The sequence below is a fragment of the Lissotriton helveticus genome, chromosome 1_1, assembly GCF_964261635.1.
Source record: "Lissotriton helveticus chromosome 1_1, aLisHel1.1, whole genome shotgun sequence".
Classification (NCBI taxonomy): domain Eukaryota; kingdom Metazoa; phylum Chordata; class Amphibia; order Caudata; family Salamandridae; genus Lissotriton; species Lissotriton helveticus.
This window is the reverse complement of record NC_136057.1, coordinates 185,321,139-185,334,764: the sequence shown is the minus strand read 5'-3', so window position 1 is coordinate 185,334,764 and position 13,626 is coordinate 185,321,139. Positions and strand designations below refer to the sequence as shown.

Below are 13,626 nucleotides of genomic sequence, written 5' to 3'. Positions count from 1 at the left end.
CTAGGACCTTGGAGTGCGTGCCTCCCAATCGATTGATGTACCTGACCGCAGTCGTGTTGTCCATCCGAAGAAGCACACAACACGAAACCTTGGTCGAGGTGAAGGAGCGGATCGCGAACGAGCCCGCCAGGAGCTCCAGACAGTTGATATGGAGATGAAGTTCCTCCTCCGTCCATCTGCCACCCACCGAGAGAGAGCCGCAACGGGCGCCCCAACCCTGGCGACTGGCATCTGACTCGATCACCAGATCCGGACGGGAACCGAAAATCGCCTTCCCGTTCCAGGCATCCATGTGATCCAACCACCACAGGAGCTCCGATCGGGCTTCCAGATTCAAGGAAATCAGTTCCGAGTAAGTAAGACCCTTGCGGAGGTGAAATGCCTTCAGTCTCTGAAGAGCCCTGTAATGAAGAGGGCCTGGAAAAATGGCCTGGATCGATGAAGAGAGTAATCCCACAATCCTGGCCAGTTGGCGGAGGGATACTCGATCCCGCCGAAGAACTTTGCGAATCTCCTTCTTGATCTTGGAGATCTTTTCGGAAGGGAGGTGAAGAGTCGCATCCGTAGTTATGATCATAAAGCCAAGGAAAGTCATTTCCTGTCGGGGAAAGAGATCCGACTTCTGGGCATTGATGATGAATCCCAGAGACTGAAGAAGGGTTATAGTAACCTGAAGATGGTGAAGAAGGAGGTCCTTGGACTGACACATTAAAAGAATGTCGTCCAGGTAAACAATCAGACGAATCCCCAGGGTACGGAGATGTTCTACCACCGGGCGCAGGAGTTTGGTAAAGCACCAAGGTGCTGAGGAAAGACCAAAGGGAAGCGTACGAAATTCGTAAACTTGATTCCTCCACAGAAACTGGAGGAATCGACGATGAGGAGGAAAGATTGGAACCGAAAGATAAGCATCTTTCAGGTCCAAGCGAACCAACCAATCGTTCTGTAACAGAAGGTCCCTCAGAAGATGGATGCCCTCCATCTTGAAGTGTCTGTAAACCAGCCACTCGTTGAAGGAGCGGAGGTTGATTACTGGTCTGAACCCTTTGCCTTTCTTTTCCACCAGGAAGATGTTGCTGAGGAAACCGTTTGGGTGAAGCGCCGAGGGGATAACGGCGCCTTTTTGTAACATCGCCCGAACCTCTAAATCTACAAGTTCTTGGTCTGTGACAGAAAACACTAGAGGACGAGGACGAGAAAGTTGAACGGGGGAACCGTAGAATTCGATGTGAAACCCCTGAACCGTCTCCAGCACCCAAGGATCTGAAGTTAATGACGCCCAGGCCTGGGGAAACAACGCTAACCTTCCCCCCATTTGAACCAGAGAGATGATTCGAAATCTTACCATTAAATCCTCTGGAGTTGGACTGGAGTCCTTTGCCCTGGCCTCTGCCTCCTCTGGAGGGGTAGAAGGTACCCTGTCGTCCATCATTCCAGCCGTTATTTCGTTTGTATTGGCCTCTATTGGGGCCTTGCTGGACCTGACGGCCGGAAGAGCGACCCCTGCCTCTGCCGGCCCCGCCAAAAACCTTTCTGGGAAAAAAAAATTTCATCGAAGCCTGAGCCTTGTCCAGAGCCGAAAAGGTTGCCACAAACTTCCCCAACTCCTTAACAAAGGGGTCACCAAACAAAGCACCCTGTGCAATAGGGCCTGCCTCCGAAGACGACAACTCCCCTAGTTTCGGGTCAATCTTAAGGAGTAAGGAACGTCGCCGCTCAGCAGAAAGCGCGCAATTGGCATTGCCAAGAAGGCACATAGCCCGTTGCGACCAACCAGCAACGTCATCAACAGACATCGGTAAGCCCGACTCCTTAGAACGTTGGGCCGTCTCAATAATTTTAGTGAGAGGGCCCACCACATCTAAGAGTTTATCTTGGCAGGCCTTCCATGACCTATCTATACCCTTTTTAGGGTCCTTGATATATTTGGCGAAGAAGGTACACAACTTGGGATCAATCTCAGGGGTGCAAGCTACTCTAAAGGGAAGGGAAGGGCGAGGGCACTCTGAACGCAGACGGAGTCGGACATCCTGAGGTAAAGGCTGTCGAAGCTTAGCTGCGACATAATCAGCAGTAGACTGCTCAGGAAACCACTCCGATGACCTAGGTCTTATAATAGTAGATGGGTCAAACATATTAGGAGGCGCAAGATCACCCTCCGTAAGACTAGGAGCGCTGGGCTTAGGGCGCCAAGACCTGCTCACATCAGAAAAATCCTCTGAGGAAGCATCCTCATCCTCATCTACGTATTCGTCCTCCTCATCATCTCCCTCAATGGGGAACCCTTCCTCCGGGTCAAGGTCCTGGGTGGCATAACCACCAGTCTCTCCGGGTGAGTCTTCCCCCCGGTAGGGTGCGCTTCTAAGCGTGCGCGCACTCTTACGGAACACTTCAGATAATTTACTGAAGCCCTCCAGGTGCCCCGCGTCACGCTTCCTGGCCGTACGTGGTAGAGCACACGGAACACCACTGGGCCCTGCCCCACTGTCCCCAAAAACACCAGTATCATTTTTAAAAACATGGGCTGACAGTCTGTTTACACTGTCCTGCAGAGGTGCCAGAGCTTGGGCTATCGCCGAAGAGAGAAGCCTGTCAACCTCTGCAGGAGGGTGTAAAGGGGTCAGTTGTGGCTGAACATTAGGAGCCACCACCTCAACAGTTGAAGGACTGGACTGCATATTAGCAGAAAAACTGGTACCCATACACAAACACCCCAACTAAATACAAGGGGAAATCCCTTCACACAGGTACCAGACAGGCTAACACACTTGAAAACCTGATACACCAAAGTTCTGACAGAAATTAAAATTAAATTCAAAAAATTTCAGTCAGAAAATACTTCTTGCCGTCTAAAACGGCGTCAGTGTGAGGGAAGAGGCCAGAAAATGACAGAAGCGCAGTGCCTCAGCGCGTGTCTACTCAAGCGCGAAGAGCGCTGAGGAGAACAGCTGATCAGCGTCAGAAGCCGACACCAAGATCGCGCACGCGCGAAGAATGAACGCTCGGGCTGAAAGCCTACCGCGTTATAAACACAGCCTATAACAAGGCAAAGTCAAGTACAAACAAGCGAAATCAAGTAAAGCTGTCAACAATCACAACAAAAACTGCCACGACAAAGATATGAAGAGCGTGACTTATCTTGCCGAGGCAGCAATGGAGAAAGAGGAAGGACTAACAGCTGGAACTCCATATATACGAACTGTTGGACTCTGATTGGTTGTTACGTTCCCAGGACTACCGCTGCCATGTTGGTTTGGGCAGTCCTGGATGTGTTGTTTTTTCTTTACTACTAACTTGCTGTCCAATAAAATGGAGAAAGGACTAGCAAAATCCTCGCCTCCGCTTCCTGACATAGAATCATAATTTCTATGGCAAAATGAACCCCCTCATTCTGTTCCTTTTCAAATTAAATGTATTAAGTGTTAACACTTTATTCCAATCAAGATGACTTCAGGTGTGCCATACTTTTGTCATAAGTAAGACTGTTAGCGTTCTAGTTGTTCTTTAGAACACTCTGGGACATTCTGTCATTGGTCTATAGTTGGGCTACATCTGGCTGATATTTGGGCTACATTTGGTTTTTTTTGTCTCTGGTGGCCATCTTTGGCTACATTGGGCTACATTTGGGCTCTAACATATATATAGCCCAATGTAGCCCAATATATATTTTTTCAAAGTTAATTTTTGTACAAACCACTGGAGCATATATCTTGAGACATAGCAAAGGCACATCAGGCTACCAGTCCCTACAATTTTGCCAAGTTTCGTGGAAATCCATTCAGCCGTTCGAGCTAAAAGTGAGTCCAACCGCCCTATGGAAAACTCAATGTTAAAAACACTTTTTGGGACCCCCCTTTTTTCTCGGCCCCCGCTTGACGAAACCCCCCCAAATTTTCAGGGGCTGCTCAGAAACAAAATGTTCCATTTTCCTGAAACTTTCAGCCAATTCCGTCCTCAAGCGCCAAAGTTATTCGACATAGAATTTTCAAAAATCCCATAGGAAAAAAATCTTAACTATATATATACCTACTGGCGACCGCCAGTAGGTAATATATATGTATATATATATATATATATATATATATATATATATATACGCTTTGAGCTATTGCTGCAATTGTTTCATATATGATGCATTTTAAGCCATCAATCTAGTGGCTAGTTTCATGCAGGGCCTTACTGCACCCTTAGCATCTTCTTTTCCACATTTTGAAAATCAGCTGGAGCAGGTGTGCCAATAACCACTTGTGTAGATCTTCTGCTACGTTGAGTATTCTTCTACTCTTACCTGGTGTAGGAGGTGTGGAAATCACTAATGCGCTTAAGCTCACAGTGTGATAGGGTAGTAGTAGTTGTAGTAATACCGGCGAAAATACCAATACTATGGCTTGCTTCTTGTGTTTTTTCAGGCTAGTCACGTCTGACATCTCCACTTTCCCTGCTTGTATCCCCAGAGTGAATTTTCTAATCTCAAAATGTCTTAGTACGTCTGGGCAATAGTACATGGTGTTTTATGATTCGTTAATAGCAGATCTATATTATTTGCTCTTTTGAAATTGCAAAAGGAACTCTTTTGTACCCCAAGCTCTATATGGGTGCGTAAACTTTTGCAGCACTTAATTTTGCTGCCTTATTTTGCACACTAACAACCTCTTACAAATACTTAGGTTTTAATTGACTGAAAATGCATACTTTGGCGTACAATGTTTTATTTTCACGATAAAGTGAAATTGTTTTAAGGATTTGCCATGGAAATCATAATTCAGAACTATGGGGCATATTACCAAGCAATAGCGATAATTATCGCTATTGCTTGGTTAGAGACAAAATTTTACCGCAGAGCTGCGTAGATTTTTATCGCAGATAAACCTTGGTATTACCAAGGTTTATCGCAAATGCGATAAAAAACGGCCGCAATGCATGAATATCGCTGAAAAGTCAGCGATATTCATGCATTACCGAGCTAATGCTCTTAGCCATGTTATCCACCTCCCTTTGGATAACATAGCTAAGAACTGCTCAGGGCAGGTGTTAGCTTTTGGAGATATTCACACTTAGCGCGAATATCTCCAAAAGTTGGTAATAGGAGATAGCGATGTTAGCGACTGTTTCCAGTCGCTACCATCTTGGCACGCCCACTTTGCATGTCATTAGTGATAAATATCACTGACATGCAAAGTGGGGCCCAAGATGGTCGCTATCTCCTACTAGCTGTCGCTAACTGGTGTTAGCTACAGCTAGGTAATAGGGAGATAATTTTATCTCCGCTTTCTTGGCTTTTAAAGCCAAAAAAGCGGAGATAAACCCCCTTGATAATATGCCCCTATGAGTTTTTCAATATAAGGAAATGCATGTTAAAGTGAGACTATCTTACCAAACCAAGGGGCCTATTATCAAGGGGGTTTATCTCCGCTTTTTTGGCTTTAAAAGCCAAGAAAGCAGAGATAAAATTATCTCCCTATTACCTAGCTGTCGCTAACACCAGTTAGCGACAGCTAGTAGGAGATAGCGACCATCTTGGGCCCCACTTTGCATGTCAGTGATATTTATCACTAATGACATGCAAAGTGGGCGTGCCAAGATGTTAGCGACTGGAAACAGTCGCTAACATCGCTATCTCCTATTACCAACTTTTGGAGATATTCGCGCTAAGCGCGAATATCTCCAAAAGCTAACGCCTGCCCTGAGCAGTTATTAGCCATGTTATCCAATGGGAGGTGGATAACATGGCTAAGAGCATTAGCTCGGTAATGCATGAATATCGCGGACTTTTCAGCGATATTCATGCATTGCGGCCGTTTTTTATCGCATTTGCGATAAACCTTGGTAATACCAAGGTTTATCTGCGGTAAAAATCGCCGCAACTTAGCGGTAAAATTTTCTCTCTAACCAAGCAATAGCGATAATTATCGCTATTGCTTGGTAATATGCCCCCAAATCCTTAATACTGCATAGCCTTGGTGCTGTGTGTTATGTTTAGCAATTGTGTCCCCCTGAGGACACAGTAGTCGGTTTCATGCCTATGTGTCCCTGTGAAGACACTGTAGGGCTGTTTGCTTCACCAGCTGTCCGTTGACATCCGACAGTTGACAGGTGGTGATCCTGAAGCAGCTGCTGGATTTGCGCTCCGCGTTCGGAGCTGTGTTGGTGAAATAAAGAACTTACCTTTTTACAACTCGCCGCCTACTGAAGTTCTTTACAAAGTGGCGACGATCACCAACACCTGAACCCACACACAGCAGTGCAACACTACAACAGAGTTACAGGCAAGAATCGCCTTATAAACAAAAATACTGAAGAAGAAAATATAAATACAAAATCTAAACAGAATTTTATGAAAAACCTTCAAGCGAAGGATCACAAGGAATAATATGCAAAAGGTTTGTGGAATCTAAAAAATTTAATTCATGTGGGTGTATAGCTGTTAGCTTACAGATTTACATGTGTGAGGAGTTCAATCGACTCTAGTGTACAGCGTTCACTTAAAAGGACTGTATTGGACCGTAATACCAAATAATATCCTGCGTACAGCATTAACTACCTGGCTAAAAGAAATCTGCAACAAACGCTACATGGTAGAATCTCCACAGAAGGAAAGTGACAGTTCAACTGCATTTCCAACTGTCAGCTGAGTGCAAACAGATGGTAACAACAGCATGACGCACTACGTTGCAACTCGGAGGCCATTTTAGAAGAAATACGGTCATGCAATATCGCGTGCCGCCAGCAGCACTTCGTGCGTACGCGCATATCAGCTGAACAAACAAACAAAGGTTAAAACGGTGATATCTATAAATAGGATGCAAGCGCAGAAACACAGGTACGGCGCACATAATACTGAAGCGTAAGAACAAGTTTAAATGGGAAATTAAACTGTAAGACTTGTTCCAAGTGCAAAGCAGTTCACAAACGAAAAAAAAAACTGCACAATGCATATTTGCCCTGATACTTTTCACCAGAAGCAAAACAGACTAAAAATTGCTCAATAAAAAAAAACATAGAAGGCTATTGTTTAAAGATAAATTATTGAAGTACAAATATATAAAACACATTTTTAACTGTGCCACACAAGAACATTCTCCTTAAAGCAAATATGGCATCAGGTTACCTCTGGAATCTCTCTCCCCCACAGTCATTCCTACCAGGAGGGGGTGAACCAGTACTCAAATGGGAGGAATGGAGGGAGTATTTTAACAATTACATTTCACAATTTTATGATGACAATGAATTTACCCTTAAAAAAACATACAAACTCTTATTGCCTTGGAGCTGGTGGAATAAAAGTTTACAACAGAAAAAATAAAAAGGCAAGAGGGGAAAGTTAGGATATGTTTACGAAAATGCTATAGATGACCTAAATATATACTATAAGCCAAATGTGTGTGTAGGTGTGGGCAGAAACAAATTCTTCCACAGGAAGCAGGGAAAAGACGAGTCCATCAATGACTATGTGTCCGCACTCAAAAACTTGGCATTAAACTGGCGTTTTGGCACCTTGCATGACGACTTCATCAAAGATCAAATAGTAATGCAGGGGTCAAACGCTAACATCCAGGACAGTTTATGGGCAAAAGGGGAGACTTCAACTTCCACTTGGACAACCCCAGTGGCTAGAACACCACCCTCCTGGAGATCCTCACAACATCAGACTCAAGCAGATAGTCACTGCGCCAACCCACATATCCAGGCACATGCTCGACCCCGTCTTCACTGCCAGCAGGAACATTCAACTACAGCCACACCACCAAACTGCCTGCGTCAGGTGTGATGTATGCAGGGTGGGCATTCCCACCCAACAAAGCCTTGTTGGAGTGGCGCAGTGAAATCCATCAGATTTCACTGTGACAATTCTAGGACGCCACTACGTCAGAACCTTACCCTTACTCAATGGCAAGCGTAAGGGTGACGCAGTGCCATAAGGACAGGCTGGTGTCATGCATAACTGGAGTTGCATCATGCTTGTGACACAACTGCAGTAATGCGTGATTTTAGCGCTAACAGATACATCAGTATTCCAGACGCATATGTAATTAATTGCAACATGGAGCGCCGTGCAGTGAATACGGCGCATCCATGTTGTCGGAAGTAGAGCACATTGAAAAGTGTTGCAACGCTGTTTTGCCGCAGCGATGCAACGCTTTTCATGAATGAGGCCCAGGAATGCATCCTATCTTATTGATAGTACACATTCCTGCCCTTTTGTATTGTTGCAGGGCTGCGCAGCAACATTCCTTGCAGCGCTATCCTGCACCAAAACCTCTGAAATGAGGCCCAAAGTGTTTACACCAATTGTAAGACCAGGGGCCTCATTTATGAAAAGTGACGCATCGCTGCGTGAAAACAGCGATGCGTCACTTTTCACTGCGCTCTCCCTGCGACATGATTGATGCGTCATATTTATAATATGACGCATCATGTCGCAAGGAGTTACAGATACGTCAGTATTTCTGACGTATCTGTAGGCGCAAAAGTGACGCATTGCTTGAGTGTGTCACAAAAGTGACACAACTCCAGCAATGCTTCCTTTCACATGGGAAAAGCCCCATGTGAAAGGGCTTGCGTCAGTGTTACGCCTGCTGTGAGGCAGGTGCAAAATTTTGACGCAACAGCGTCCTAAAAGTGACGCAGTGAAATCTCATAGATTTCACTGCGTCACTATTACGAGGCTTTTTGCGGGTGAACGCCCCCTCTGCATACATTATACCTGACGCAGGTATAATGTAGCGCAGGGGTTTACAAAGTGACGCATCTGCTTAGATGCGTCAGTTTGTAAATAGTGCGCATCAGGAGGCAAGTTTTACGCCGCCGATGCTTCACAAAAAGTGACGCATCGGAAGCGCAAAACTCACGCAAGGCCTCATAAATGAGGCCGCAGCTATTTTCTGGTCTTAAAAAACTGCCTCTAACTGGACTCAGCTGCAGTTTTGGAGGGTTAGCGCCGGACGGAAATTTCATTGTGAATATCGCGAAGTGGGTTTAGCTGCAGTTTTTGCACGAGACCACCTACCTCGCATCTCATTTTTGTCAAGTCCCACTAAAAGAAGTGGCGATCTTGAAAATTAACGTTTGCGCTGGAAGAGTGCCGCCAACTGCAATTAACGGCGCTTTGTAAATAAGGCGATAAAACAAACCCAGCTGTAACGTCCAAAAATTGACGCTACGGTGGCGTTAAGGTCTTGTGAATATGCCCCCATCCCCCTTAAGTGATTTTGCTGATTTTTGTACCGAACGGTAAATCAAAATACGGGATGAAATCTGACCGGTAGCAGCTTAGCACAAATAACTCAACACTCACTGCTTCACTTCGGAAATGTCATTCATTCAGGAAGAAAGTACAGACCAGGCAGATCTCGCGATACTTCCGGTGCAGTCCCTAGAGTTCCAGCGAAAGTAGGGTTGGATATGGCTAACATCCTTACAATGTACTAGGGTGCAATACCATGGGTCGTCACTAGGGGTCCCAAATCAAGACTGCCAGGCTCCTCGATAAATAGACACCAGGGGTGCAGTACCACGGGTCGTCACTAGGGGTCCCTAATCACATCAGCCAGGCACACACCGTAACATACATGGGCGGGGGTTGCAGGGTCGAGGCTACTACAGGTCCTGGTCCAGTCAGACTCCACGCTGTATGTGGACAGCGTATGACTGCAGCAAGATAAAGATTAGTAAAATGGGCCTGCCTGTTTTATTTATTGTTTTGTCTCAAGCGACGCTCTTCAGACAGGGCTTAACCAGCAACCAGGGTGAAAGGATCTGAACTAACATCCGCCTGCCCATAATGCATTGCAAATACATACCCGACCAAAACCCAAAACAAAATGCATTTCTTGTTAATTATAGTTTATTCTAGTGGTTTAATGCACGATATATACGTGCTTTGCCGCCCTAATATTCTAAGGTTTTGTTGTAGTTTAGTCGCACCTGAAATTTAAGAAGGAAGAAGTTTACTAACGCTCGCATTATGTCCTGGAAGGGATCAGCGGGCTGGAAAGTGCTGCGGTTCCTCCATTCATTGGATTAGGCTCCAAATACAGCCTTTAGATTGGTATTCGGCTTGTTAGTCCTGACTCAGTGCAGCATGACAGTCATTTGTATTCTTCCACAGCTATGGGCCCCTTTTTGGTTTTCGGCTGCAGTAGTCCGTCCCACGGCTCTCATTGTTTTTCCCCTGGGCGGAGTTTTGTTTTTTCCGTTCCCTCCCCTTTCACTGAAAGTGATTTCAGATGCGCTGTCCATTCCCGCCCCCCCCTCGCTGTCCTGTGCACGTTTCCCGCCTCCCTCCCGCCGTCCGTGTCCTCTCCCGCCCCCCCTGTCCTCTCCCGCCCCCCTCCACGCCCACAAATCCTCAAAATCCGGAAGCTTGTGTCCGCCATTTTCTCTCCTTGCAGTGAAGGTAAGCCCGTGTTTGTTTCCCTCCGTGCCTTCTTCCCCCTGTCTGTTTCCCGCCCCCCTCCCGCTCTCCGTGTATTTTGTTTGTTTCCCTCCGTGCCTTCTTCTTCCTGTCTGTTTCCCGCCCCTGTCCGTTTCCCGCCCCCTCCCGCTCTCCGTGTATTTTGTTTGTTTCCCTCCGTGCCTTCTTCCTCCTGTCTGTTTCCCGCCCCCTCCCGCTCTCCGTGTATTTTGTTTCCCTCCGTGCCTTCTTCCCCCTGTCTGTTTCCCGCCCCCCTCCCGCTCTCCGTGTATTTTCAGCAGTTACTTTGCAAAGAACAATTTCCGCCGCTCGCGCCTCAGAGTAGCATTGGAGCAGGAAAACTGTAGCGGAGGGAGGGGAGAACACGTGCGGTGATTTGGTGTAGGACAAAACACACTTGTTGGGTTTGAGAGAAGTACCTCTGCCCTAACGGTTCATAGACTGACGTCATGACTGCGGCCAATAAAGTTAACCCGAATTCTGGCTGGCTTGGCACCAGGCTTGGGTGTGGCCCCTACACCTCCATGTGCAATACAATAAACATCAAGTTATGTTTCTAGATCTGTTCGTGTATCTCTGTTTTGATCTGTCTGTGTCTGTCTGACGACCTGCCCCCTCTGTCTTTCTGTCGCTCTATCGATGCCTGTCTGGTCACCAGAGCTCCACCCTAGTGAACTGTGATATGCGGTGGTGAAACACACACGTGCAACTCGTGACATGGGGGGTTTAAAGGGTCTGTTTCCATAGATGGCCACTGAAGCAGGGGTCACCTGTCCGAGCGGTTTAAAGCTCGGATACCCAGGGAGCTCCTGGGCGCAGGTAATCCTCGAATGCCATCCCTGTATCCATTACAGAGGCGGTGCTCCGAGCCAGGGGTGTGCACGGCATCGGGGTACACGTCACCCTTCAGCCTCTTAAATGCGCGTTATCAAAGGGCTCTCGTTGCAATGGATACGGCGCTCCTGAGACCCGCTCCTGTTTCCACGGATTAGTCTGCGGGTCTTTGGGGGGGGGTCTCCGTGGCCTGCTTTCCTTCCAAGCACCTGCGGATGCCAGCGCACCTCATCCCTGCGGTTTAATATAAGCATGCATAAAATAGCCGCCTTCACCTGAGCCGCGCCTAATCTCAGCTCCCAAAAGCGGTTTAAAGCGCTCTAGTTTCACCTAATCCCGAAACCCAAACCAGAATCCACGAGGAAGCGGGGGCTGCGGCGGAGCGGGCAAATAAAGGCTCCCCCAGACTGAATTATTAAAAGGGGTGGGGGTCACCGGGGAGGGGTCGGTCTTCGGATCTGAAGCCTAAAACCTGCTCGGGCGGGGCTGGGGGTGCTTAAGAAGGTGGTGGGCTTTACTTAGGGCTGCTTGACTCGCACTCAAGCCATGAATGAAATTTGTCACTCGTGCAAGGGGTACACACAAAACCCGGACTGGGGTCGGGCCGCCCTTCTGTGGGTGGCTTTCCTGACAGGGCCAGCTGTAGAAGCAGAGTGCCCTTACCTCAATGTTAATGTGGTTTAAGATTGCTTACATAGTGCACATACGCTTCAAAGGGCGTCTTGGCGCTAAGAGTTCGGAACCCTAACACTTAAAGGCGAAGGCCGCAAAAATTCTCAAAAGCATTTGCGCAACAGGCCCGTTTGCAGTTCGCTCCTAAAGAACAGAAAGTCAGACATTGACCTCAAAGAGGTGGGCGGAGGATTCTAATGTCTGAGATACAAAGGCAGTGAACATTCACCCCTCTTGTTGGTGCAATAAACCTCGGCCCCTGAGCCGCGCAGAAGCGTTGACCGCAGAGCACTAGAGGGCGGGGTGTTACTGTCCAAGGACTCCACGAGGCGCCCCATAAATTCACCTGAGTCTTAAGCACGTGGGTTTGAACCCCATCCTCGCCTCGGCCACCAGCCTCTGGAGAACACTGACTCCTGGGGACTTCCAGGCACCCACACACATCTCTGCTGCGGCACGAGGAAGCAGCCCGGGAATGCCTTGCAAGTTTGGGTTCACGCACTTTTTCCCAACTCATTTCCATCCTGGAAGTTGCTGCAGATTTACTCCTGCCAAGGAATGGAGTAAATCTATTTTCAGGCCAGGAACTGGCAGAGAAAGTACTAAAAAATGGTGATGGAGACCACAAGGGGTTACTTTAATAACAAGGAATCATTGTATTAGGTTTGCCCAAATTGTATTGATATGAATTTATATAAAAAAAAGTTTTCAGACGTATAAAAAAAAATAGCTTAAACATTATTTTGTATATTCAAGAAAATAAAAAAGATATATATATAATTTTTGAATGATCAGTCTGCCTGATTGTTGCATGGTGTACCTGCCTTTAGTATGAGCCCAATGGAGGCCATTTAGTTAAGAAATATAGGTCAGATAAGAGTGTCTCTTTTTGATAATTGCTATTTCCCCCCTTTACTCTTGGACCTTATATTTAACTCAGGGGGTACCTTTTCCTCATGTAGACTACAAGGGGTTACTCCATGGGGAAAAATGTTTCCTTCTCTTCATAATGAGAGTAAGTTCCGTTGCGCTCCAGCACAGGTGTTTCGCACACAGGACTGTACACTTTGGCAAGTTATGCACGTGAAAGCCGTCCAGGTGCAAGTGAGTAGGAATACACAACCTCTTCCAAGAACAAGATAAAAACACACTCCTGCTGCCGGTTTTCAAAACTCTTCTCAGAAACCTTTGCCAAGTTTCCAAATTCCTGGCAGTACTCACTGAAACCACAGCATCATCATGCACCTTGAATTCACATCCATCAAGCTGAGCTACAGTGGTTTTTCGTACACTGCGACTCCTTCTCACAAAATGTCCCTGACGACTGCACTTAAAACAGGCCTGAGATTAGGCAGGCCAAGGCTTAGCAGAAGCTGCACGAGCCTTGTTACCACGTCTGAAACATGTGTGAATCACAATGTCCTACTTCACTTCACAGGGACGTTCAGATTTGCTCCAATGTCCATTTTTTACATCCTTGCGCTCTTCCTCGCTTTCTCCTTTTCCACAAAGCACATTCCCTTCGTTCTCAGGAGATAATTCCCCAGGAGTCGATAGTTCCTTAAAATGGGCATCCAACTTTTCGATAGCCCTAGAAAGACTTACTCCATACTCCAGATCTGCGTCTACAGCTGACAGCAATCTTTCTGTTGCTGGTTCTTTCCATTCATTGATCCCATGTGGTTTCATCTTTAAACTCACAATAA

At 46.7% G+C, this 13,626-nt stretch overlaps 1 long non-coding RNA gene across 3 annotated transcripts in view; it reads right to left on the bottom strand.

Annotated features, from left to right (window-relative positions):
* Positions 1-13,626, bottom strand: part of LOC144768474 (uncharacterized) — a 381,170-nt gene that overhangs the window by 2,034 nt on the left and 365,510 nt on the right. Inside the window, exon 1 of one of the 3 annotated variants that reach the window (XR_013598550.1) lies at positions 9,925-10,126. The exons of 1 other annotated variant lie outside the window; for it this stretch is intronic. This is a non-coding gene — a long non-coding RNA (uncharacterized LOC144768474). Of the gene's footprint in view, positions 1-9,924; positions 10,127-13,626 lie in introns of those variants that run through there. One more of the 3 variants, XR_013598551.1, reaches the window with a different exon arrangement.